Raw genomic sequence first — 27,520 nt, 5'->3', positions numbered from 1 at the left:
TTAAAAACTAGACAGAATCATTCTCTGAAACAACTTAATGATTTGTGCGTTCAGCTCACAGACTTTAACCTTTCTTTTCATAGAGCAGTTTGAAAACACTCTGTTTGTAAAGTCTGCAAGTGGATATTTGGACCTTTACGAGGCCTTCGTTGGAAACGGTATTTCTTCGTATAATGCAAGACAGAAGATTTCTCAGTAACTTCCTTGTGTTGTGTGTATTCAGCTCACAGAGTTGGACATTTGTTTAGGGAGAGCATATATGAAACTTTCTCCTTTTGGAATTTGCAATTGGAGATTTCAAGGGATTTCATGTCAATGGAAGAAAAGGAAATATCTTCGTTTAAAAACTAGACAGAATCATTTTCAGAAACTAGTTTCTGATGTGTGCCTTCAACTGACAGAGTTTAACTTTTCTTTTCACAGTGCAGTTTGGAAGCACTCTCTTTGTAAAGTCTGCAAGTGGATATTTGGACCTCTTTGAGGCCTTCGTTGGAAGCGGGATTTCTTCATAAAATGCTAGACAGAGGAATTCTCAGTAACTTCTTTGTGTTTGTGTATTCAACTCACAGAGTTGAACATTCCTTTAGAAAGAGTAGATTTGAAACCCTCTTTTTGTAGAAATTACATGTGGAGATTTCAAGCGAATTGAGGTCAGTGACAGAAAACGAAATATGTTTGTTTAAAAAGTAGACAGAATCATTCTCAGAAACTACTTTGTGATGTGTGCATCCACCTGACAAAGCATATCCTTATTTTTCATAGAGCAGTTTGAAAACACTCTGTTTGTAAAATCTGCAAGTGTATATTTGGACCCCTTAGAGGCCTTCGTTGGAAACGGTATTTCTTCATATAATGCTACACAGAAGAATTTTCAGTAACTTCTTTGTGTTGTGTGTATTCACCTCACAGACTTGAACCTTTCTTTAGACAGAGCAGATTTGAAACTCTGTTTTTGTGGATTTTGCAATTGGAGATTTCAAACGATTTGAGGCCAATGGTAGAAAAGGAAATATCTTCGTTTAAAAACCAGACAGAATCATTTTTAGAAACTAGTTTCTGATCTGTGCCTTCAATTGACAGAGTTTAACGTTTCTTTTCACAGAGCAGTTTGGAAGCACTCTCTTTGTAAAGTCTGCAAGTGGATATTTGGACCTCTTTGAGGCCTTCGTTGGAAACGTTATTTCTTCATATAATGCTAGACAGAAGAATTTTCAGTAACTTCTTTGTGTTGTGTGTATTCAGCTCACAGAGTTGAACCTTTCTTTAGACAGAGCAGATTTGAAACTCTCTTTTTGTGGGTTTTGCAATTGGAGATTTCAAGAGATTTGAGGCCAATGACAGAAAAGGAAATATCTTCTTTTAAAAAGGAGACAGAATCATTCTCTGAAACAACTTAATGATTTGTGCGTTCAGCTCACAGAGTTTAACATTTCTTTTCATAGAGCAGTTTGAAAACACTCTGTTTGTAAAGTCTGCAAGTGGATATTCGGGCTTTTACCAGGCCTTCGTTGGATACGGGATTTCTTCATATAATGCAAGACAGAAGATTTCCCAGTAACTTCCTTGTGTTGTGTGTATTCAGCTCACAGAGTTGAACCTTTCTTTAGACAGAGCATATTTGATACATTCTTTTTTTAGAATTTGCAATTGGAGATTTCAAGCGATTTCAGGCCAATGGTAGAAAAGGAAATATCTTCGTATAAAAACTAGACAGACTCATTCTCTGAAACAACTTAAAGATATGTGCGTTCAGCTCACAGAGTTTAACCTTACTTTTCATAGAGCAGTTAGGAAACACTCTGTTTGTAAAGTCTGGAAGCGGATATTTGGACCTCTTTCAGGCCTTCGTTGGAAACGGGATTCCTTCATATAATGCTAGACAGAACAATTCTCAGTAACTTCTTAGCGTTGTGTGTATTCAACTCACAGGGTTGAACCTTTCTTTAGAGAGAGCAGATTTGAAACTCTCTTTTTGTGGAATTTACAGTTGGAGATTTCAAGCGATTTGAGGCCAATGGTAGAAAGGGAAATATCTTCGTTTAAAAACTAGACAGAATCATTCTCTGAAACAACGTAATGATTTGTGCGTTCAGCTAACAGAGTTTAACCTTTCTTTTCATAGAGCAGTTTGAAAACACTCTTTTTGTAAAGTCTGCAAGTGGATATTTGGACCTCTTTGAAGCCTTCGTTGGAAGCGGGATTTCTTCATAAAATGGTAGACAGAAGAATTCTCAGTAACTTCTTTGTGTGTGTGTATTCAAATCACAGAGTTGAACCTTCCTTTAGACAGAGTAGATTTGAAACACTCTTTTTGTTTAATTTACATGTGGAGATTTCAAGCGAATTGAGGCCAATGACAGAAAAGGAAATATCTTCGTTTAAAAACTAGACAGAATCATTCTCTGAAACAACTTAATGATTTGTGCGTTCAGCTCACAGACTTTAACCTTTCTTTTCATAGAGCAGTTTGAAAACACTCTGTTTGTAAAGTCTGCAAGTGGATATTTGGACCTTTACGAGGCCTTCGTTGGAAACGGTATTTCTTCGTATAATGCAAGACAGAAGATTTCTCAGTAACTTCCTTGTGTTGTGTGTATTCAGCTCACAGAGTTGGACATTTGTTTAGGGAGAGCATATATGAAACTTTCTCCTTTTGGAATTTGCAATTGGAGATTTCAAGGGATTTCAGGTCAATGGAAGAAAAGGAAATATCTTCGTTTAAAAACTAGACAGAATCATTTTCAGAAACTAGTTTCTGATGTGTGCCTTCAACTGACAGAGTTTAACTTTTCTTTTCACAGTGCAGTTTGGAAGCACTCTCTTTGTAAAGTCTGCAAGTGGATATTTGGACCTCTTTGAGGCCTTCGTTGGAAGCGGGATTTCTTCATAAAATGCTAGACAGAGGAATTCTCAGTAACTTCTTTGTGTTTGTGTATTCAACTCACAGAGTTGAACATTCCTTTAGAAAGAGTAGATTTGAAACCCTCTTTTTGTAGAAATTACATGTGGAGATTTCAAGCGAATTGAGGTCAGTGACAGAAAACGAAATATGTTTGTTTAAAAAGTAGACAGAATCATTCTCAGAAACTACTTTGTGATGTGTGCATCCACCTGACAAAGCATATCCTTATTTTTCATAGAGCAGTTTGAAAACACTCTGTTTGTAAAATCTGCAAGTGTATATTTGGACCCCTTAGAGGCCTTCGTTGGAAACGGTATTTCTTCATATAATGCTACACAGAAGAATTTTCAGTAACTTCTTTGTGTTGTGTGTATTCACCTCACAGACTTGAACCTTTCTTTAGACAGAGCAGATTTGAAACTCTGTTTTTGTGGATTTTGCAATTGGAGATTTCAAGCGATTTGAGGCCAATGGTAGAAAAGGAAATATCTTCGTTTAAAAACCAGACAGAATCATTTTTAGAAACTAGTTTCTGATCTGTGCCTTCAATTGACAGAGTTTAACGTTTCTTTTCAAAGAGCAGTTTGGAGGCACTCTCTTTGTAAAGTCTGCAAGTGGATATTTGGACCTCTTTGAGGCCTTCGTTGGAAACGTTATTTCTTCATATAATGCTAGACAGAAGAATTTTCAGTAACTTCTTTGTGTTGTGTGTATTCAGCTCACAGAGTTGAACCTTTCTTTAGACAGAGCAGATTTGAAACTCTCTTTTTGTGGGTTTTGCAATTGGAGATTTCAAGAGATTTGAGGCCAATGACAGAAAAGGAAATATCTTCTTTTAAAAAGGAGACAGAATCATTCTCTGAAACAACTTAATGATTTGTGCGTTCAGCTCACAGAGTTTAACATTTCTTTTCATAGAGCAGTTTGAAAACACTCTGTTTGTAAAGTCTGCAAGTGGATATTCGGGCCTTTACCAGGCCTTCGTTGGATACGGGATTTCTTCATATAATGCAAGACAGAAGATTTCCCAGTAACTTCCTTGTGTTGTGTGTATTCAGCTCACAGAGTTGAACCTTTCTTTAGACAGAGCATATTTGATACATTCTTTTTTTAGAATTTGCAATTGGAGATTTCAAGCGATTTCAGGCCAATGGTAGAAAAGGAAATATCTTCGTATAAAAACTAGACAGACTCATTCTCTGAAACAACTTAAAGATATGTGCGTTCAGCTCACAGAGTTTAACCTTACTTTTCATAGAGCAGTTAGGAAACACTCTGTTTGTAAAGGCTGGAAGCGGATATTTGGACCTCTTTCAGGCCTTCGTTGGAAACGGGATTCCTTCATATAATGCTAGACAGAACAATTCTCAGTAACTTCTTAGCGTTGTGTGTATTCAACTCACAGGGTTGAACCTTTCTTTAGAGAGAGCAGATTTGAAACTCTCTTTTTGTGGAATTTGCGGTTGGAGATTTCAAGCGATTTGAGGCCAATGGTAGAAAGGGAAATATCTCCATTTAAAAACTAGACAGAATCATTCTGAGAAACTACTTTGTGATGTGTGCATCCACCTGACAGAGTTTAACCTTTCTTTTCATAGAGCAGTTTGAAAACACTCTGTTTGAAAAGTCTGCAAGTGGATATTTGGAAATCTACGAGGCCTTCGTTGGAAACGGGATTTCTTCATATAATGCAAGACAGAAGAATTCTCAGTAACTTCCTTGTGTTGTGTGTCTTCAGCTCACAGAGTTTAACCTTTCTTTAGACAGAGCATATTTGAAACTCTCTTTTTGTGGAATTTGCAATTGGAGATTTCAAGCGATTTCAGGCCAATGGTAGAAAAGGAAATATCTTCGTTTAAAAACTAGACAGAATCATTTTCAGAAACTAGTTTGTGATGTGTGCCTTCAACTGACAGAGTTTAACGTTTCTTTTCACAGAGCAGTTTGGAAGCACTCTCTTTGTAAAGTCTGCAAGTGGACACTTGGACCTCTTTGAGGCCTTCGTTGGAAGGGGTATTTCTTCACAAAATGCTAGACAGAGGAATTCTCAGTAACTTTTTTGTGTGTGTGTATTCAACTCACAGAGTTGAACCTTCCTTTAGACAGAGTAGATTTGAAACACTCTTTTTGTTTAATTTACATGTGGAGATTTCAAGCGAATTGAGGCCAATGACAGAAAAGGAAATATCTTCTTTTAAAAAGTAGAATCATTCTCTGAAACAACTTAATGATTTGTGCGTTCAGCCCACAGAGTTTAACATTTCTTTTCATAGAGCAGTTTGAAAACACTCTGTTTGTAAAGTCTGCCAGGGGATATTTGGGCCTTTACCAGGCCTTCGTTGGAAACGGGATTTCTTCATACAATGCAAGACAGAAGACTTCTCAGTAACTTCCTTGTGTTGTGTGTATTCAGCTCACAGAGTTGAACCTTTCTTTAGACAGAGCATATTTGATACATTCTTTTTTTAGAATTTGCAATTGGAGATTTCAAGCGATTTCAGGCCAATGGTAGAAAAGGAAATATCTTCGTATAAAAACTAGACAGACTCATTCTCTGAAACAACTTAAAGATATGTGCGTTCAGCTCACAGAGTTTAACCTTACTTTTCATAGAGCAGTTAGGAAACACTCTGTTTGTAAAGTCTGGAAGCGGATATTTGGACCTCTTTCAGGCCTTCGTTGGAAACGGGATTCCTTCATATAATGCTAGACAGAACAATTCTCAGTAACTTCTTAGCGTTGTGTGTATTCAACTCACAGGGTTGAACCTTTCTTTAGAGAGAGCAGATTTGAAACTCTCTTTTTGTGGAATTTACAGTTGGAGATTTCAAGCGATTTGAGGCCAATGGTAGAAAGGGAAATATCTTCGTTTAAAAACTAGACAGAATCATTCTCTGAAACAACGTAATGATTTGTGCGTTCAGCTAACAGAGTTTAACCTTTCTTTTCATAGAGCAGTTTGAAAACACTCTTTTTGTAAAGTCTGCAAGTGGATATTTGGACCTCTTTGAAGCCTTCGTTGGAAGCGGGATTTCTTCATAAAATGGTAGACAGAAGAATTCTCAGTAACTTCTTTGTGTGTGTGTATTCAAATCACAGAGTTGAACCTTCCTTTAGACAGAGTAGATTTGAAACACTCTTTTTGTTTAATTTACATGTGGAGATTTCAAGCGAATTGAGGCCAATGACAGAAAAGGAAATATCTTCGTTTAAAAACTAGACAGAATCATTCTCTGAAACAACTTAATGATTTGTGCGTTCAGCTCACAGACTTTAACCTTTCTTTTCATAGAGCAGTTTGAAAACACTCTGTTTGTAAAGTCTGCAAGTGGATATTTGGACCTTTACGAGGCCTTCGTTGGAAACGGTATTTCTTCGTATAATGCAAGACAGAAGATTTCTCAGTAACTTCCTTGTGTTGTGTGTATTCAGCTCACAGAGTTGGACATTTGTTTAGGGAGAGCATATATGAAACTTTCTCCTTTTGGAATTTGCAATTGGAGATTTCAAGGGATTTCATGTCAATGGAAGAAAAGGAAATATCTTCGTTTAAAAACTAGACAGAATCATTTTCAGAAACTAGTTTCTGATGTGTGCCTTCAACTGACAGAGTTTAACTTTTCTTTTCACAGTGCAGTTTGGAAGCACTCTCTTTGTAAAGTCTGCAAGTGGATATTTGGACCTCTTTGAGGCCTTCGTTGGAAGCGGGATTTCTTCATAAAATGCTAGACAGAGGAATTCTCAGTAACTTCTTTGTGTTTGTGTATTCAACTCACAGAGTTGAACATTCCTTTAGAAAGAGTAGATTTGAAACCCTCTTTTTGTAGAAATTACATGTGGAGATTTCAAGCGAATTGAGGTCAGTGACAGAAAACGAAATATGTTTGTTTAAAAAGTAGACAGAATCATTCTCAGAAACTACTTTGTGATGTGTGCATCCACCTGACAAAGCATATCCTTATTTTTCATAGAGCAGTTTGAAAACACTCTGTTTGTAAAATCTGCAAGTGTATATTTGGACCCCTTAGAGGCCTTCGTTGGAAACGGTATTTCTTCATATAATGCTACACAGAAGAATTTTCAGTAACTTCTTTGTGTTGTGTGTATTCACCTCACAGACTTGAACCTTTCTTTAGACAGAGCAGATTTGAAACTCTGTTTTTGTGGATTTTGCAATTGGAGATTTCAAGCGATTTGAGGCCAATGGTAGAAAAGGAAATATCTTCGTTTAAAAACCAGACAGAATCATTTTTAGAAACTAGTTTCTGATCTGTGCCTTCAATTGACAGAGTTTAACGTTTCTTTTCAAAGAGCAGTTTGGAAGCACTCTCTTTGTAAAGTCTGCAAGTGGATATTTGGACCTCTTTGAGGCCTTCGTTGGAAACGTTATTTCTTCATATAATGCTAGACAGAAGAATTTTCAGTAACTTCTTTGTGTTGTGTGTATTCAGCTCACAGAGTTGAACCTTTCTTTAGACAGAGCAGATTTGAAACTCTCTTTTTGTGGGTTTTGCAATTGGAGATTTCAAGAGATTTGAGGCCAATGACAGAAAAGGAAATATCTTCTTTTAAAAAGGAGACAGAATCATTCTCTGAAACAACTTAATGATTTGTGCGTTCAGCTCACAGAGTTTAACATTTCTTTTCATAGAGCAGTTTGAAAACACTCTGTTTGTAAAGTCTGCAAGTGGATATTCGGGCTTTTACCAGGCCTTCGTTGGATACGGGATTTCTTCATATAATGCAAGACAGAAGATTTCCCAGTAACTTCCTTGTGTTGTGTGTATTCAGCTCACAGAGTTGAACCTTTCTTTAGACAGAGCATATTTGATACATTCTTTTTTTAGAATTTGCAATTGGAGATTTCAAGCGATTTCAGGCCAATGGTAGAAAAGGAAATATCTTCGTATAAAAACTAGACAGACTCATTCTCTGAAACAACTTAAAGATATGTGCGTTCAGCTCACAGAGTTTAACCTTACTTTTCATAGAGCAGTTAGGAAACACTCTGTTTGTAAAGTCTGGAAGCGGATATTTGGACCTCTTTCAGGCCTTCGTTGGAAACGGGATTCCTTCATATAATGCTAGACAGAACAATTCTCAGTAACTTCTTAGCGTTGTGTGTATTCAACTCACAGGGTTGAACCTTTCTTTAGAGAGAGCAGATTTGAAACTCTCTTTTTGTGGAATTTGCGGTTGGAGATTTCAAGCGATTTGAGGCCAATGGTAGAAAGGGAAATATCTCCATTTAAAAACTAGACAGAATCATTCTGAGAAACTACTTTGTGATGTGTGCATCCACCTGACAGAGTTTAACCTTTCTTTTCATAGAGCAGTTTGAAAACACTCTGTTTGAAAAGTCTGCAAGTGGATATTTGGAACTCTACGAGGCCTTCGTTGGAAACGGGATTTCTTCATATAATGCAAGACAGAAGAATTCTCAGTAACTTCCTTGTGTTGTGTGTCTTCAGCTCACAGAGTTTAACCTTTCTTTAGACAGAGCATATTTGAAACTCTCTTTTTGTGGAATTTGCAATTGGAGATTTCAAGCGATTTCAGGCCAATGGTAGAAAAGGAAATATCTTCGTTTAAAAACTAGACAGAATCATTTTCAGAAACTAGTTTGTGATGTGTGCCTTCAACTGACAGAGTTTAACGTTTCTTTTCACAGAGCAGTTTGGAAGCACTCTCTTTGTAAAGTCTGCAAGTGGACACTTGGACCTCTTTGAGGCCTTCGTTGGAAGGGGTATTTCTTCACAAAATGCTAGACAGAGGAATTCTCAGTAACTTTTTTGTGTGTGTGTATTCAACTCACAGAGTTGAACCTTCCTTTAGACAGAGTAGATTTGAAACACTCTTTTTGTTTAATTTACATGTGGAGATTTCAAGCGAATTGAGGCCAATGACAGAAAAGGAAATATCTTCTTTTAAAAAGTAGACAGAATCATTCTCTGAAACAACTTAATGATTTGTGCGTTCAGCCCACAGAGTTTAACATTTCTTTTCATAGAGCAGTTTGAAAACACTCTGTTTGTAAAGTCTGCCAGGGGATATTTGGGCCTTTACCAGGCCTTCGTTGGAAACGGGATTTCTTCATACAATGCAAGACAGAAGACTTCTCAGTAACTTCCTTGTGTTGTGTGTATTCAGCTCACAGAGTTGAACCTTTCTTTAGACAGAGCATATTTGATACATTCTTTTTTTAGAATTTGCAATTGGAGATTTCAAGCGATTTCAGGCCAATGGTAGAAAAGGAAATATCTTCGTATAAAAACTAGACAGACTCATTCTCTGAAACAACTTAAAGATATGTGCGTTCAGCTCACAGAGTTTAACCTTACTTTTCATAGAGCAGTTAGGAAACACTCTGTTTGTAAAGTCTGGAAGCGGATATTTGGACCTCTTTCAGGCCTTCGTTGGAAACGGGATTCCTTCATATAATGCTAGACAGAACAATTCTCAGTAACTTCTTAGCGTTGTGTGTATTCAACTCACAGGGTTGAACCTTTCTTTAGAGAGAGCAGATTTGAAACTCTCTTTTTGTGGAATTTGCGGTTGGAGATTTCAAGCGATTTGAGGCCAATGGTAGAAAGGGAAATATCTCCATTTAAAAACTAGACAGAATCATTCTGAGAAACTACTTTGTGATGTGTGCATCCACCTGACAGAGTTTAACCTTTCTTTTCATAGAGCAGTTTGAAAACACTCTGTTTGAAAAGTCTGCAAGTGGATATTTGGAACTCTACGAGGCCTTCGTTGGAAACGGGATTTCTTCATATAATGCAAGACAGAAGAATTCTCAGTAACTTCCTTGTGTTGTGTGTCTTCAGCTCACAGAGTTTAACCTTTCTTTAGACAGAGCATATTTGAAACTCTCTTTTTGTGGAATTTGCAATTGGAGATTTCAAGCGATTTCAGGCCAATGGTAGAAAAGGAAATATCTTCGTTTAAAAACTAGACAGAATCATTTTCAGAAACTAGTTTGTGATGTGTGCCTTCAACTGACAGAGTTTAACGTTTCTTTTCACAGAGCAGTTTGGAAGCACTCTCTTTGTAAAGTCTGCAAGTGGACACTTGGACCTCTTTGAGGCCTTCGTTGGAAGGGGTATTTCTTCACAAAATGCTAGACAGAGGAATTCTCAGTAACTTTTTTGTGTGTGTGTATTCAACTCACAGAGTTGAACCTTCCTTTAGACAGAGTAGATTTGAAACACTCTTTTTGTTTAATTTACATGTGGAGATTTCAAGCGAATTGAGGCCAATGACAGAAAAGGAAATATCTTCTTTTAAAAAGTAGACAGAATCATTCTCTGAAACAACTTAATGATTTGTGCGTTCAGCCCACAGAGTTTAACATTTCTTTTCATAGAGCAGTTTGAAAACACTCTGTTTGTAAAGTCTGCCAGGGGATATTTGGGCCTTTACCAGGCCTTCGTTGGAAACGGGATTTCTTCATACAATGCAAGACAGAAGACTTCTCAGTAACTTCCTTGTGTTGTGTGTATTCAGCTCACAGAGTTGAACCTTTCTTTAGACAGAGCATATTTGATACATTCTTTTTTTAGAATTTGCAATTGGAGATTTCAAGCGATTTCAGGCCAATGGTAGAAAAGGAAATATCTTCGTATAAAAACTAGACAGACTCATTCTCTGAAACAACTTAAAGATATGTGCGTTCAGCTCACAGAGTTTAACCTTACTTTTCATAGAGCAGTTAGGAAACACTCTGTTTGTAAAGTCTGGAAGCGGATATTTGGACCTCTTTCAGGCCTTCGTTGGAAACGGGATTCCTTCATATAATGCTAGACAGAACAATTCTCAGTAACTTCTTAGCGTTGTGTGTATTCAACTCACAGGGTTGAACCTTTCTTTAGAGAGAGCAGATTTGAAACTCTCTTTTTGTGGAATTTACAGTTGGAGATTTCAAGCGATTTGAGGCCAATGGTAGAAAGGGAAATATCTCCGTTTAAAAACTAGACAGAATCATTCTGAGAAACTACTTTGTGATGTGTGCATCCACCTGACAGAGTTTAACCTTTCTTTTCATAGAGCAGTTTGAAAACACTCTGTTTGAAAAGTCTGCAAGTGGATATTTGGAACTCTACGAGGCCTTCGTTGGAAACGGGATTTCTTCATATAATGCAAGACAGAAGAATTCTCAGTAACTTCCTTGTGTTGTGTGTCTTCAGCTCACAGAGTTTAACTTTTCTTTAGACAGAGCATATTTGAAACTCTCTTTTTGTGGAATTTGCAATTGGAGATTTCAAGCGATTTCAGGCCAATGGTAGAAAAGGAAATATCTTCGTTTAAAAACCAGACAGAATCATTCTCTGAAACAACGTAATGACTTGTGCGTTCAGCTCACAGGGTTTAACCTTTCTTTTCATAGAGCTGTTTGAAAACACTCTGTTTGTTAAGTCTGCAAGTGGATATTTGGACCTCTTTGAAGCCTTCTTTGGAAGCGGGATTTCTACATAAAATGCTAGACAGTAGAATTCTCAGTAACTTCCTTGTGTGTGTGTATTAAACTCACAGAGTTGAACCTTACTTTAGACAGTGTTGATTTGATGCACTCTTTTCGTGGAATTTACATGTGGAGATTTCAAGCGAATTGAGGTCAATGACAGAAAACGAAATATCACTGTTTAAAAACTAGTCAGAATCATTCTCAGAAACTACTTTGTGATGTGTGCATCCACCTGACAAAGTTGAACCTTTCTTTTCATGGAGCAGTTTGAAAACACTCTGTTTGTAAAGTCTGCAAGTGGATATTTGGACGTCTTTGAGGCCTTCGTTGGAAACGGGGTTTCTTCATATAATGCTAGACAGAAGAATTCCCAGTAACTTCTTTGTGTGTGTGTATTCAACTCACAGAGTTGGACCTTCCTTTAGACAGAGTAGATTTGAAACACTCTTTTTGTTTAACGTACATGTGGAGAATTCAAGCGAATTGAGGCCAATGACAGAAAAGGAAATATCTTCGTTTAAAAACTAGACAGAATCATTCTCTGAAACAACTTAATGATTTGTGCGTTCAGCTCACAGAGCTTAAACTTTCTTTTCATAGAGCAGTTTGAAAAGACTCTCTTTGTAAAGTCTGCCAGTGGATATTTGGGCCTTTACGAGGCCTTCTTTGGAAACGGGATATCTTCATATAATGCAAGACAGAAGATTTCTCAGTAACTTCCTTGTGTTGTGTGTATTCAGATCACAGAGTTTAACCATTCTTTAGACAGAGCATATTTGTAACATTCTTTTTTTGGAATTTGCAATTGGAGATTTCAAGCGATTTCAGGCCAATGGTAGAAAAGGAAATATCTTCGTTTAAAAACTAGACAGAATCATTTTCAGAAACTAGTTTGTGATGTGTGCCTTCAACTGACAGAGTCTAACGTTTCTTTTCACAGAGCAGTTTGGAAGCACTCTCTTTGTAAAGTCTGCAAGTGGATATTTGGACCTCTTTGAGGCCTTCGTTGGAAGGGGTATTTCTTCATAAAATGCTAGACAGAAGAATTCTCAGTAACTTTTGTGTGTGTGTGTATTCAACTCACAGAGTTGAACCTTCCTTTAGACAGAGTAGATTTGAAACACTCTTTTTGTTTAATTTACATGTGGAGATTTCAAGCGAATTGAGGCCAATGACAGAAAAGGAAATATCTTCTTTTAAAAAGGAGACAGAATCATTCTCTGAAACAACTTAATGATTTGTGCGTTCAGCTCACAGAGTTTAACATTTCTTTTCATAGAGCAGTTTGAAAACACTCTGTTTGTAAAGTCTGCAAGTGGATATTCGGGCCTTTACCAGGCCTTCGTTGGATACGGGATTTCTTCATATAATGCAAGACAGAAGATTTCCCAGTAACTTCCTTGTGTTGTGTGTATTCAGCTCACAGAGTTGAACCTTTCTTTAGACAGAGCATATTTGATACATTCTTTTTTTAGAATTTGCAATTGGAGATTTCAAGCGATTTCAGGCCAATGGTAGAAAAGGAAATATCTTCGTATAAAAACTGGACAGACTCATTCTCTGAAACAACTTAAAGATATGTGCGTTCAGCTCACAGAGTTTAACCTTACTTTTCATAGAGCAGTTAGGAAACACTCTGTTTGTAAAGGCTGGAAGCGGATATTTGGACCTCTTTCAGGCCTTCGTTGGAAACGGGATTCCTTCATATAATGCTAGACAGAACAATTCTCAGTAACTTCTTAGCGTTGTGTGTATTCAACTCACAGGGTTGAACCTTTCTTTAGAGAGAGCAGATTTGAAACTCTCTTTTTGTGGAATTTGCGGTTGGAGATTTCAAGCGATTTGAGGCCAATGGTAGAAAGGGAAATATCTCCATTTAAAAACTAGACAGAATCATTCTGAGAAACTACTTTGTGATGTGTGCATCCACCTGACAGAGTTTAACCTTTCTTTTCATAGAGCAGTTTGAAAACACTCTGTTTGAAAAGTCTGCAAGTGGATATTTGGAACTCTACGAGGCCTTCGTTGGAAACGGGATTTCTTCATATAATGCAAGACAGAAGAATTCTCAGTAACTTCCTTGTGTTGTGTGTCTTCAGCTCACAGAGTTTAACCTTTCTTTAGACAGAGCATATTTGAAACTCTCTTTTTGTGGAATTTGCAATTGGAGATTTCAAGCGATTTCAGGCCAATGGTAGAAAAGGAAATATCTTCGTTTAAAAACTAGACAGAATCATTTTCAGAAACTAGTTTGTGATGTGTGCCTTCAACTGACAGAGTTTAACGTTTCTTTTCACAGAGCAGTTTGGAAGCACTCTCTTTGTAAAGTCTGCAAGTGGACACTTGGACCTCTTTGAGGCCTTCGTTGGAAGGGGTATTTCTTCACAAAATGCTAGACAGAGGAATTCTCAGTAACTTTTTTGTGTGTGTGTATTCAACTCACAGAGTTGAACCTTCCTTTAGACAGAGTAGATTTGAAACACTCTTTTTGTTTAATTTACATGTGGAGATTTCAAGCGAATTGAGGCCAATGACAGAAAAGGAAATATCTTCTTTTAAAAAGTAGACAGAATCATTCTCTGAAACAACTTAATGATTTGTGCGTTCAGCCCACAGAGTTTAACATTTCTTTTCATAGAGCAGTTTGAAAACACTCTGTTTGTAAAGTCTGCCAGGGGATATTTGGGCCTTTACCAGGCCTTCGTTGGAAACGGGATTTCTTCATACAATGCAAGACAGAAGACTTCTCAGTAACTTCCTTGTGTTGTGTGTATTCAGCTCACAGAGTTGAACCTTTCGTTAGACAGAGCATATTTGATACATTCTTTTTTTAGAATTTGCAATTGGAGATTTCAAGCGATTTCAGGCCAATGGTAGAAAAGGAAATATCTTCGTATAAAAACTAGACAGACTCATTCTCTGAAACAACTTAAAGATATGTGCGTTCAGCTCACAGAGTTTAACCTTACTTTTCATAGAGCAGTTAGGAAACACTCTGTTTGTAAAGTCTGGAAGCGGATATTTGGACCTCTTTCAGGCCTTCGTTGGAAACGGGATTCCTTCATATAATGCTAGACAGAACAATTCTCAGTAACTTCTTAGCGTTGTGTGTATTCAACTCACAGGGTTGAACCTTTCTTTAGAGAGAGCAGATTTGAAACTCTCTTTTTGTGGAATTTGCGGTTGGAGATTTCAAGCGATTTGAGGCCAATGGTAGAAAGGGAAATATCTCCATTTAAAAACTAGACAGAATCATTCTGAGAAACTACTTTGTGATGTGTGCATCCACCTGACAGAGTTTAACCTTTCTTTTCATAGAGCAGTTTGAAAACACTCTGTTTGAAAAGTCTGCAAGTGGATATTTGGAACTCTACGAGGCCTTCGTTGGAAACGGGATTTCTTCATATAATGCAAGACAGAAGAATTCTCAGTAACTTCCTTGTGTTGTGTGTCTTCAGCTCACAGAGTTTAACCTTTCTTTAGACAGAGCATATTTGAAACTCTCTTTTTGTGGAATTTGCAATTGGAGATTTCAAGCGATTTCAGGCCAATGGTAGAAAAGGAAATATCTTCGTTTAAAAACTAGACAGAATCATTTTCAGAAACTAGTTTGTGATGTGTGCCTTCAACTGACAGAGTTTAACGTTTCTTTTCACAGAGCAGTTTGGAAGCACTCTCTTTGTAAAGTCTGCAAGTGGACACTTGGACCTCTTTGAGGCCTTCGTTGGAAGGGGTATTTCTTCACAAAATGCTAGACAGAGGAATTCTCAGTAACTTTTTTGTGTGTGTGTATTCAACTCACAGAGTTGAACCTTCCTTTAGACAGAGTAGATTTGAAACACTCTTTTTGTTTAATTTACATGTGGAGATTTCAAGCGAATTGAGGCCAATGACAGAAAAGGAAATATCTTCTTTTAAAAAGTAGACAGAATCATTCTCTGAAACAACTTAATGATTTGTGCGTTCAGCCCACAGAGTTTAACATTTCTTTTCATAGAGCAGTTTGAAAACACTCTGTTTGTAAAGTCTGCCAGGGGATATTTGGGCCTTTACCAGGCCTTCGTTGGAAACGGGATTTCTTCATACAATGCAAGACAGAAGACTTCTCAGTAACTTCCTTGTGTTGTGTGTATTCAGCTCACAGAGTTGAACCTTTCTTTAGACAGAGCATATTTGATACATTCTTTTTTTAGAATTTGCAATTGGAGATTTCAAGCGATTTCAGGCCAATGGTAGAAAAGGAAATATCTTCGTATAAAAACTAGACAGACTCATTCTCTGAAACAACTTAAAGATATGTGCGTTCAGCTCACAGAGTTTAACCTTACTTTTCATAGAGCAGTTAGGAAACACTCTGTTTGTAAAGTCTGGAAGCGGATATTTGGACCTCTTTCAGGCCTTCGTTGGAAACGGGATTCCTTCATATAATGCTAGACAGAACAATTCTCAGTAACTTCTTAGCGTTGTGTGTATTCAACTCACAGGGTTGAACCTTTCTTTAGAGAGAGCAGATTTGAAACTCTCTTTTTGTGGAATTTACAGTTGGAGATTTCAAGCGATTTGAGGCCAATGGTAGAAAGGGAAATATCTCCGTTTAAAAACTAGACAGAATCATTCTGAGAAACTACTTTGTGATGTGTGCATCCACCTGACAGAGTTTAACCTTTCTTTTCATAGAGCAGTTTGAAAACACTCTGTTTGAAAAGTCTGCAAGTGGATATTTGGAACTCTACGAGGCCTTCGTTGGAAACGGGATTTCTTCATATAATGCAAGACAGAAGAATTCTCAGTAACTTCCTTGTGTTGTGTGTCTTCAGCTCACAGAGTTTAACTTTTCTTTAGACAGAGCATATTTGAAACTCTCTTTTTGTGGAATTTGCAATTGGAGATTTCAAGCGATTTCAGGCCAATGGTAGAAAAGGAAATATCTTCGTTTAAAAACCAGACAGAATCATTCTCTGAAACAACGTAATGACTTGTGCGTTCAGCTCACAGGGTTTAACCTTTCTTTTCATAGAGCTGTTTGAAAACACTCTGTTTGTTAAGTCTGCAAGTGGATATTTGGACCTCTTTGAAGCCTTCTTTGGAAGCGGGATTTCTACATAAAATGCTAGACAGTAGAATTCTCAGTAACTTCCTTGTGTGTGTGTATTAAACTCACAGAGTTGAACCTTACTTTAGACAGTGTTGATTTGATGCACTCTTTTCGTGGAATTTACATGTGGAGATTTCAAGCGAATTGAGGTCAATGACAGAAAACGAAATATCACTGTTTAAAAACTAGTCAGAATCATTCTCAGAAACTACTTTGTGATGTGTGCATCCACCTGACAAAGTTGAACCTTTCTTTTCATGGAGCAGTTTGAAAACACTCTGTTTGTAAAGTCTGCAAGTGGATATTTGGACGTCTTGGAGGCCTTCGTTGGAAACGGGGTTTCTTCATATAATGCTAGACAGAAGAATTCCCAGTAACTTCTTTGTGTGTGTGTATTCAACTCACAGAGTTGGACCTTCCTTTAGACAGAGTAGATTTGAAACACTCTTTTTGTTTAACGTACATGTGGAGAATTCAAGCGAATTGAGGCCAATGACAGAAAAGGAAATATCTTCGTTTAAAAACTAGACAGAATCATTCTCTGAAACAACTTAATGATTTGTGCGTTCAGCTCACAGAGCTTAAACTTTCTTTTCATAGAGCAGTTTGAAAAGACTCTCTTTGTAAAGTCTGCCAGTGGATATTTGGGCCTTTACGAGGCCTTCTTTGGAAACGGGATATCTTCATATAATGCAAGACAGAAGATTTCTCAGTAACTTCCTTGTGTTGTGTGTATTCAGATCACAGAGTTTAACCATTCTTTAGACAGAGCATATTTGTAACATTCTTTTTTTGGAATTTGCAATTGGAGATTTCAAGCGATTTCAGGCCAATGGTAGAAAAGGAAATATCTTCGTTTAAAAACTAGACAGAATCATTTTCAGAAACTAGTTTGTGATGTGTGCCTTCAACTGACAGAGTTTAACGTTTCTTTTCACAGAGCAGTTTGGAAGCACTCTCTTTGTAAAGTCTGCAAGTGGATATTTGGACCTCTTTGAGGCCTTCGTTGGAAGGGGTATTTCTTCATAAAATGCTAGACAGAAGAATTCTCAGTAACTTTTGTGTGTGTGTGTATTCAACTCACAGAGTTGAACCTTCCTTTAGACAGAGTAGATTTGAAACACTCTTTTTGTTTAATTTACATGTGGAGATTTCAAGCGAATTGAGGCCAATGACAGAAAAGGAAATATCTTCTTTTAAAAAGGAGACAGAATCATTCTCTGAAACAACTTAATGATTTGTGCGTTCAGCTCACAGAGTTTAACATTTCTTTTCATAGAGCAGTTTGAAAACACTCTGTTTGTAAAGTCTGCAAGTGGATATTCGGGCCTTTACCAGGCCTTCGTTGGATACGGGATTTCTTCATATAATGCAAGACAGAAGATTTCCCAGTAACTTCCTTGTGTTGTGTGTATTCAGCTCACAGAGTTGAACCTTTCTTTAGACAGAGCATATTTGATACATTCTTTTTTTAGAATTTGCAATTGGAGATTTCAAGCGATTTCAGGCCAATGGTAGAAAAGGAAATATCTTCGTATAAAAACTAGACAGACTCATTCTCTGAAACAACTTAAAGATATGTGCGTTCAGCTCACAGAGTTTAACCTTACTTTTCATAGAGCAGTTAGGAAACACTCTGTTTGTAAAGGCTGGAAGCGGATATTTGGACCTCTTTCAGGCCTTCGTTGGAAACGGGATTCCTTCATATAATGCTAGACAGAACAATTCTCAGTAACTTCTTAGCGTTGTGTGTATTCAACTCACAGGGTTGAACCTTTCTTTAGAGAGAGCAGATTTGAAACTCTCTTTTTGTGGAATTTGCGGTTGGAGATTTCAAGCGATTTGAGGCCAATGGTAGAAAGGGAAATATCTCCATTTAAAAACTAGACAGAATCATTCTGAGAAACTACTTTGTGATGTGTGCATCCACCTGACAGAGTTTAACCTTTCTTTTCATAGAGCAGTTTGAAAACACTCTGTTTGAAAAGTCTGCAAGTGGATATTTGGAACTCTACGAGGCCTTCGTTGGAAACGGGATTTCTTCATATAATGCAAGACAGAAGAATTCTCAGTAACTTCCTTGTGTTGTGTGTCTTCAGCTCACAGAGTTTAACCTTTCTTTAGACAGAGCATATTTGAAACTCTCTTTTTGTGGAATTTGCAATTGGAGATTTCAAGCGATTTCAGGCCAATGGTAGAAAAGGAAATATCTTCGTTTAAAAACTAGACAGAATCATTTTCAGAAACTAGTTTGTGATGTGTGCCTTCAACTGACAGAGTTTAACGTTTCTTTACACAGAGCAGTTTGGAAGCACTCTCTTTGTAAAGTCTGCAAGTGGACACTTGGACCTCTTTGAGGCCTTCGTTGGAAGGGGTATTTCTTCACAAAATGCTAGACAGAGGAATTCTCAGTAACTTTTTTGTGTGTGTGTATTCAACTCACAGAGTTGAACCTTCCTTTAGACAGAGTAGATTTGAAACACTCTTTTTGTTTAATTTACATGTGGAGATTTCAAGCGAATTGAGGCCAATGACAGAAAAGGAAATATCTTCTTTTAAAAAGTAGACAGAATCATTCTCTGAAACAACTTAATGATTTGTGCGTTCAGCCCACAGAGTTTAACATTTCTTTTCATAGAGCAGTTTGAAAACACTCTGTTTGTAAAGTCTGCCAGGGGATATTTGGGCCTTTACCAGGCCTTCGTTGGAAACGGGATTTCTTCATACAATGCAAGACAGAAGACTTCTCAGTAACTTCCTTGTGTTGTGTGTATTCAGCTCACAGAGTTGAACCTTTCTTTAGACAGAGCATATTTGATACATTCTTTTTTTAGAATTTGCAATTGGAGATTTCAAGCGATTTCAGGCCAATGGTAGAAAAGGAAATATCTTCGTATAAAAACTAGACAGACTCATTCTCTGAAACAACTTAAAGATATGTGCGTTCAGCTCACAGAGTTTAACCTTACTTTTCATAGAGCAGTTAGGAAACACTCTGTTTGTAAAGTCTGGAAGCGGATATTTGGACCTCTTTCAGGCCTTCGTTGGAAACGGGATTCCTTCATATAATGCTAGACAGAACAATTCTCAGTAACTTCTTAGCGTTGTGTGTATTCAACTCACAGGGTTGAACCTTTCTTTAGAGAGAGCAGATTTGAAACTCTCTTTTTGTGGAATTTACAGTTGGAGATTTCAAGCGATTTGAGGCCAATGGTAGAAAGGGAAATATCTTCGTTTAAAAACTAGACAGAATCATTCTCTGAAACAACGTAATGATTTGTGCGTTCAGCTAACAGAGTTTAACCTTTCTTTTCATAGAGCAGTTTGAAAACACTCTTTTTGTAAAGTCTGCAAGTGGATATTTGGACCTCTTTGAAGCCTTCGTTGGAAGCGGGATTTCTTCATAAAATGGTAGACAGAAGAATTCTCAGTAACTTCTTTGTGTGTGTGTATTCAAATCACAGAGTTGAACCTTCCTTTAGACAGAGTAGATTTGAAACACTCTTTTTGTTTAATTTACATGTGGAGATTTCAAGCGAATTGAGGCCAATGACAGAAAAGGAAATATCTTCGTTTAAAAACTAGACAGAATCATTCTCTGAAACAACTTAATGATTTGTGCGTTCAGCTCACAGACTTTAACCTTTCTTTTCATAGAGCAGTTTGAAAACACTCTGTTTGTAAAGTCTGCAAGTGGATATTTGGACCTTTACGAGGCCTTCGTTGGAAACGGTATTTCTTCGTATAATGCAAGACAGAAGATTTCTCAGTAACTTCCTTGTGTTGTGTGTATTCAGCTCACAGAGTTGGACATTTGTTTAGGGAGAGCATATATGAAACTTTCTCCTTTTGGAATTTGCAATTGGAGATTTCAAGGGATTTCAGGTCAATGGAAGAAAAGGAAATATCTTCGTTTAAAAACTAGACAGAATCATTTTCAGAAACTAGTTTCTGATGTGTGCCTTCAACTGACAGAGTTTAACTTTTCTTTTCACAGTGCAGTTTGGAAGCACTCTCTTTGTAAAGTCTGCAAGTGGATATTTGGACCTCTTTGAGGCCTTCGTTGGAAGCGGGATTTCTTCATAAAATGCTAGACAGAGGAATTCTCAGTAACTTCTTTGTGTTTGTGTATTCAACTCACAGAGTTGAACATTCCTTTAGAAAGAGTAGATTTGAAACCCTCTTTTTGTAGAAATTACATGTGGAGATTTCAAGCGAATTGAGGTCAGTGACAGAAAACGAAATATGATTGTTTAAAAAGTAGACAGAATCATTCTCAGAAACTACTTTGTGATGTGTGCATCCACCTGACAAAGCATATCCTTATTTTTCATAGAGCAGTTTGAAAACACTCTGTTTGTAAAATCTGCAAGTGTATATTTGGACCCCTTAGAGGCCTTCGTTGGAAACGGTATTTCTTCATATAATGCTACACAGAAGAATTTTCAGTAACTTCTTTGTGTTGTGTGTATTCACCTCACAGACTTGAACCTTTCTTTAGACAGAGCAGATTTGAAACTCTGTTTTTGTGGATTTTGCAATTGGAGATTTCAAGCGATTTGAGGCCAATGGTAGAAAAGGAAATATCTTCGTTTAGAAACCAGACAGAATCATTTTTAGAAACTAGTTTCTGATCTGTGCCTTCAATTGACAGAGTTTAACGTTTCTTTTCACAGAGCAGTTTGGAAGCACTCTCTTTGTAAAGTCTGCAAGTGGATATTTGGACCTCTTTGAGGCCTTCGTTGGAAACGTTATTTCTTCATATAATGCTAGACAGAAGAATTTTCAGTAACTTCTTTGTGTTGTGTGTATTCAGCTCACAGAGTTGAACCTTTCTTTAGACAGAGCAGATTTGAAACTCTCTTTTTGTGGGTTTTGCAATTGGAGATTTCAAGAGATTTGAGGCCAATGACAGAAAAGGAAATATCTTCTTTTAAAAAGGAGACAGAATCATTCTCTGAAACAACTTAATGATTTGTGCGTTCAGCTCACAGAGTTTAACATTTCTTTTCATAGAGCAGTTTGAAAACACTCTGTTTGTAAAGTCTGCAAGTGGATATTCGGGCTTTTACCAGGCCTTCGTTGGATACGGGATTTCTTCATATAATGCAAGACAGAAGATTTCCCAGTAACTTCCTTGTGTTGTGTGTATTCAGCTCACAGAGTTGAACCTTTCTTTAGACAGAGAATATTTGATACATTCTTTTTTTAGAATTTGCAATTGGAGATTTCAAGCGATTTCAGGCCAATGGTAGAAAAGGAAATATCTTCGTATAAAAACTAGACAGACTCATTCTCTGAAACAACTTAAAGATATGTGCGTTCAGCTCACAGAGTTTAACCTTACTTTTCATAGAGCAGTTAGGAAACACTCTGTTTGTAAAGGCTGGAAGCGGATATTTGGACCTCTTTCAGGCCTTCGTTGGAAACGGGATTCCTTCATATAATGCTAGACAGAACAATTCTCAGTAACTTCTTAGCGTTGTGTGTATTCAACTCACAGGGTTGAACCTTTCTTTAGAGAGAGCAGATTTGAAACTCTCTTTTTGTGGAATTTGCGGTTGGAGATTTCAAGCGATTTGAGGCCAATGGTAGAAAGGGAAATATCTCCATTTAAAAACTAGACAGAATCATTCTGAGAAACTACTTTGTGATGTGTGCATCCACCTGACAGAGTTTAACCTTTCTTTTCATAGAGCAGTTTGAAAACACTCTGTTTGAAAAGTCTGCAAGTGGATATTTGGAAATCTACGAGGCCTTCGTTGGAAACGGGATTTCTTCATATAATGCAAGACAGAAGAATTCTCAGTAACTTCCTTGTGTTGTGTGTCTTCAGCTCACAGAGTTTAACCTTTCTTTAGACAGAGCATATTTGAAACTCTCTTTTTGTGGAATTTGCAATTGGAGATTTCAAGCGATTTCAGGCCAATGGTAGAAAAGGAAATATCTTCGTTTAACAACTAGACAGAATCATTTTCAGAAACTAGTTTGTGATGTGTGCCTTCAACTGACAGAGTTTAACGTTTCTTTTCACAGAGCAGTTTGGAAGCACTCTCTTTGTAAAGTCTGCAAGTGGACACTTGGACCTCTTTGAGGCCTTCGTTGGAAGGGGTATTTCTTCACAAAATGCTAGACAGAGGAATTCTCAGTAACTTTTTTGTGTGTGTGTATTCAACTCACAGAGTTGAACCTTCCTTTAGACAGAGTAGATTTGAAACACTCTTTTTGTTTAATTTACATGTGGAGATTTCAAGCGAATTGAGGCCAATGACAGAAAAGGAAATATCTTCTTTTAAAAAGTAGACAGAATCATTCTCTGAAACAACTTAATGATTTGTGCGTTCAGCCCACAGAGTTTAACATTTCTTTTCATAGAGCAGTTTGAAAACACTCTGTTTGTAAAGTCTGCCAGGGGATATTTGGGCCTTTACCAGGCCTTCGTTGGAAACGGGATTTCTTCATACAATGCAAGACAGAAGACTTCTCAGTAACTTCCTTGTGTTGTGTGTATTCAGCTCACAGAGTTGAACCTTTCTTTAGACAGAGCATATTTGATACATTCTTTTTTTAGAATTTGCAATTGGAGATTTCAAGCGATTTCAGGCCAATGGTAGAAAAGGAAATATCTTCGTATAAAAACTAGACAGACTCATTCTCTGAAACAACTTAAAGATATGTGCGTTCAGCTCACAGAGTTTAACCTTACTTTTCATAGAGCAGTTAGGAAACACTCTGTTTGTAAAGTCTGGAAGCGGATATTTGGACCTCTTTCAGGCCTTCGTTGGAAACGGGATTCCTTCATATAATGCTAGACAGAACAATTCTCAGTAACTTCTTAGCGTTGTGTGTATTCAACTCACAGGGTTGAACCTTTCTTTAGAGAGAGCAGATTTGAAACTCTCTTTTTGTGGAATTTACAGTTGGAGATTTCAAGCGATTTGAGGCCAATGGTAGAAAGGGAAATATCTTCGTTTAAAAACTAGACAGAATCATTCTCTGAAACAACGTAATGATTTGTGCGTTCAGCTAACAGAGTTTAACCTTTCTTTTCATAGAGCAGTTTGAAAACACTCTTTTTGTAAAGTCTGCAAGTGGATATTTGGACCTCTTTGAAGCCTTCGTTGGAAGCGGGATTTCTTCATAAAATGGTAGACAGAAGAATTCTCAGTAACTTCTTTGTGTGTGTGTATTCAAATCACAGAGTTGAACCTTCCTTTAGACAGAGTAGATTTGAAACACTCTTTTTGTTTAATTTACATGTGGAGATTTCAAGCGAATTGAGGCCAATGACAGAAAAGGAAATATCTTCGTTTAAAAACTAGACAGAATCATTCTCTGAAACAACTTAATGATTTGTGCGTTCAGCTCACAGACTTTAACCTTTCTTTTCATAGAGCAGTTTGAAAACACTCTGTTTGTAAAGTCTGCAAGTGGATATTTGGACCTTTACGAGGCCTTCGTTGGAAACGGTATTTCTTCGTATAATGCAAGACAGAAGATTTCTCAGTAACTTCCTTGTGTTGTGTGTATTCAGCTCACAGAGTTGGACATTTGTTTAGGGAGAGCATATATGAAACTTTCTCCTTTTGGAATTTGCAATTGGAGATTTCAAGGGATTTCAGGTCAATGGAAGAAAAGGAAATATCTTCGTTTAAAAACTAGACAGAATCATTTTCAGAAACTAGTTTCTGATGTGTGCCTTCAACTGACAGAGTTTAACTTTTCTTTTCACAGTGCAGTTTGGAAGCACTCTCTTTGTAAAGTCTGCAAGTGGATATTTGGACCTCTTTGAGGCCTTCGTTGGAAGCGGGATTTCTTCATAAAATGCTAGACAGAGGAATTCTCAGTAACTTCTTTGTGTTTGTGTATTCAACTCACAGAGTTGAACATTCCTTTAGAAAGAGTAGATTTGAAACCCTCTTTTTGTAGAAATTACATGTGGAGATTTCAAGCGAATTGAGGTCAGTGACAGAAAACGAAATATGTTTGTTTAAAAAGTAGACAGAATCATTCTCAGAAACTACTTTGTGATGTGTGCATCCACCTGACAAAGCATATCCTTATTTTTCATAGAGCAGTTTGAAAACACTCTGTTTGTAAAATCTGCAAGTGTATATTTGGACCCCTTAGAGGCCTTCGTTGGAAACGGTATTTCTTCATATAATGCTACACAGAAGAATTTTCAGTAACTTCTTTGTGTTGTGTGTATTCACCTCACAGACTTGAACCTTTCTTTAGACAGAGCAGATTTGAAACTCTGTTTTTGTGGATTTTGCAATTGGAGATTTCAAACGATTTGAGGCCAATGGTAGAAAAGGAAATATCTTCGTTTAGAAACCAGACAGAATCATTTTTAGAAACTAGTTTCTGATCTGTGCCTTCAATTGACAGAGTTTAACGTTTCTTTTCACAGAGCAGTTTGGAAGCACTCTCTTTGTAAAGTCTGCAAGTGGATATTTGGACCTCTTTGAGGCCTTCGTTGGAAACGTTATTTCTTCATATAATGCTAGACAGAAGAATTTTCAGTAACTTCTTTGTGTTGTGTGTATTCAGCTCACAGAGTTGAACCTTTCTTTAGACAGAGCAGATTTGAAACTCTCTTTTTGTGGGTTTTGCAATTGGAGATTTCAAGAGATTTGAGGCCAATGACAGAAAAGGAAATATCTTCTTTTAAAAAGGAGACAGAATCATTCTCTGAAACAACTTAATGATTTGTGCGTTCAGCTCACAGAGTTTAACATTTCTTTTCATAGAGCAGTTTGAAAACACTCTGTTTGTAAAGTCTGCAAGTGGATATTCGGGCTTTTACCAGGCCTTCGTTGGATACGGGATTTCTTCATATAATGCAAGACAGAAGATTTCCCAGTAACTTCCTTGTGTTGTGTGTATTCAGCTCACAGAGTTGAACCTTTCTTTAGACAGAGCATATTTGATACATTCTTTTTTTAGAATTTGCAATTGGAGATTTCAAGCGATTTCAGGCCAATGGTAGAAAAGGAAATATCTTCGTATAGAAACTAGACAGACTCATTCTCTGAAACAACTTAAAGATATGTGCGTTCAGCTCACAGAGTTTAACCTTACTTTTCATAGAGCAGTTAGGAAACACTCTGTTTGTAAAGTCTGGAAGCGGATATTTGGACCTCTTTCAGGCCTTCGTTGGAAACGGGATTCCTTCATATAATGCTAGACAGAACAATTCTCAGTAACTTCTTAGCGTTGTGTGTATTCAACTCACAGGGTTGAACCTTTCTTTAGAGAGAGCAGATTTGAAACTCTCTTTTTGTGGAATTTACAGTTGGAGATTTCAAGCGATTTGAGGCCAATGGTAGAAAGGGAAATATCTTCGTTTAAAAACTAGACAGAATCATTCTCTGAAACAACGTAATGATTTGTGCGTTCAGCTAACAGAGTTTAACCTTTCTTTTCATAGAGCAGTTTGAAAACACTCTTTTTGTAAAGTCTGCAAGTGGATATTTGGACCTCTTTGAAGCCTTCGTTGGAAGCGGGATTTCTTCATAAAATGGTAGACAGAAGAATTCTCAGTAACTTCTTTGTGTGTGTGTATTCAAATCACAGAGTTGAACCTTCCTTTAGACAGAGTAGATTTGAAACACTCTTTTTGTTTAATTTACATGTGGAGATTTCAAGCGAATTGAGGCCAATGACAGAAAAGGAAATATCTTCGTTTAAAAACTAGACAGAATCATTCTCTGAAACAACTTAATGATTTGTGCGTTCAGCTCACAGACTTTAACCTTTCTTTTCATAGAGCAGTTTGAAAACACTCTGTTTGTAAAGTCTGCAAGTGGATATTTGGACCTTTACGAGGCCTTCGTTGGAAACGGTATTTCTTCGTATAATGCAAGACAGAAGATTTCTCAGTAACTTCCTTGTGTTGTGTGTATTCAGCTCACAGAGTTGGACATTTGTTTAGGGAGAGCATATATGAAACTTTCTCCTTTTGGAATTTGCAATTGGAGATTTCAAGGGATTTCAGGTCAATGGAAGAAAAGGAAATATCTTCGTTTAAAAACTAGACAGAATCATTTTCAGAAACTAGTTTCTGATGTGTGCCTTCAACTGACAGAGTTTAACTTTTCTTTTCACAGTGCAGTTTGGAAGCACTCTCTTTGTAAAGTCTGCAAGTGGATATTTGGACCTCTTTGAGGCCTTCGTTGGAAGCGGGATTTCTTCATAAAATGCTAGACAGAGGAATTCTCAGTAACTTCTTTGTGTTTGTGTATTCAACTCACAGAGTTGAACATTCCTTTAGAAAGAGTAGATTTGAAACCCTCTTTTTGTAGAAATTACATGTGGAGATTTCAAGCGAATTGAGGTCAGTGACAGAAAACGAAATATGTTTGTTTAAAAAGTAGACAGAATCATTCTCAGAAACTACTTTGTGATGTGTGCATCCACCTGACAAAGCATATCCTTATTTTTCATAGAGCAGTTTGAAAACACTCTGTTTGTAAAATCTGCAAGTGTATATTTGGACCCCTTAGAGGCCTTCGTTGGAAACGGTATTTCTTCATATAATGCTACACAGAAGAATTTTCAGTAACTTCTTTGTGTTGTGTGTATTCACCTCACAGACTTGAACCTTTCTTTAGACAGAGCAGATTTGAAACTCTGTTTTTGTGGATTTTGCAATTGGAGATTTCAAGCGATTTGAGGCCAATGGTAGAAAAGGAAATATCTTCGTTTAAAAACCAGACAGAATCATTTTTAGAAACTAGTTTCTGATCTGTGCCTTCAATTGACAGAGTTTAACGTTTCTTTTCAAAGAGCAGTTTGGAAGCACTCTCTTTGTAAAGTCTGCAAGTGGATATTTGGACCTCTTTGAGGCCTTCGTTGGAAACGTTATTTCTTCATATAATGCTAGACAGAAGAATTTTCAGTAACTTCTTTGTGTTGTGTGTATTCAGCTCACAGAGTTGAACCTTTCTTTAGACAGAGCAGATTTGAAACTCTCTTTTTGTGGGTTTTGCAATTGGAGATTTCAAGAGATTTGAGGCCAATGACAGAAAAGGAAATATCTTCTTTTAAAAAG

The sequence above is a fragment of the Pan paniscus genome, chromosome 15 (assembly GCF_029289425.2).
Source record: "Pan paniscus chromosome 15, NHGRI_mPanPan1-v2.0_pri, whole genome shotgun sequence".
Lineage (NCBI taxonomy): Eukaryota > Metazoa > Chordata > Mammalia > Primates > Hominidae > Pan > Pan paniscus.
Note: the sequence above shows the minus strand (reverse complement) of the source record.